This window comes from Penaeus monodon, chromosome 23 (assembly GCF_015228065.2).
Source record: "Penaeus monodon isolate SGIC_2016 chromosome 23, NSTDA_Pmon_1, whole genome shotgun sequence".
NCBI classification, from domain to species: Eukaryota; Metazoa; Arthropoda; class Malacostraca; order Decapoda; family Penaeidae; genus Penaeus; species Penaeus monodon.
The window spans coordinates 28,806,901-28,807,549 of NC_051408.1; positions in this window are offsets into that span (position 1 = coordinate 28,806,901).

Here is a 649-nt window from a genome sequence, read left to right on the forward strand (position 1 = left end):
TTGGTTTTACAATATTTTTGAAATTTGAGACCTTTCATATAGCAGGAATGTCTGCCATTACAAAATAATGACTTCAGATTCAGAATAATTTAGTCTCTTTCCAGGAATTGATCACGATATACAGCGGCCAGATATTAACTTGCTTGCTTCTTTCTGCTTGAAGATCCGTTCTACCCTGGCAAAGACAACAACCTCACGAGCAGCAGCCAGTGTACAGCCCAAATTGCCTGCAGCTTCGACCTCTACGTCTATCCCTTCGACATCCAGGTATGCAGCATTGGCCTGCGTCTCCCACATAGCTACGAGAGCAACGTTTACTTCGACGTGAGCAAGGGAAGTGCTTTCTTTACTGGTGAGCAAGACCTGGCCCTCTATACGATCTCGAACGTCCATTTTGATCCCAGATCCGATAAACAACAACTGGCCATCAATTTCGAACTGTGTCGCCGTCAGGGGCTGGTTTTAATGACTACGTTCATCCCATCAGTGCTGCTCCTGCTTGTGAGCTGGGCCACCCTCTTCATCAAGCAGGAAGCTCTCAACGTCCGTGCTGGCATGGCACTCACGACTCTCCTCATCCTGTACACACTCTTTACGAACTTATCTCACTCCATTCCTCAAACTGACATCGTCAAGTTGGTTGATATCT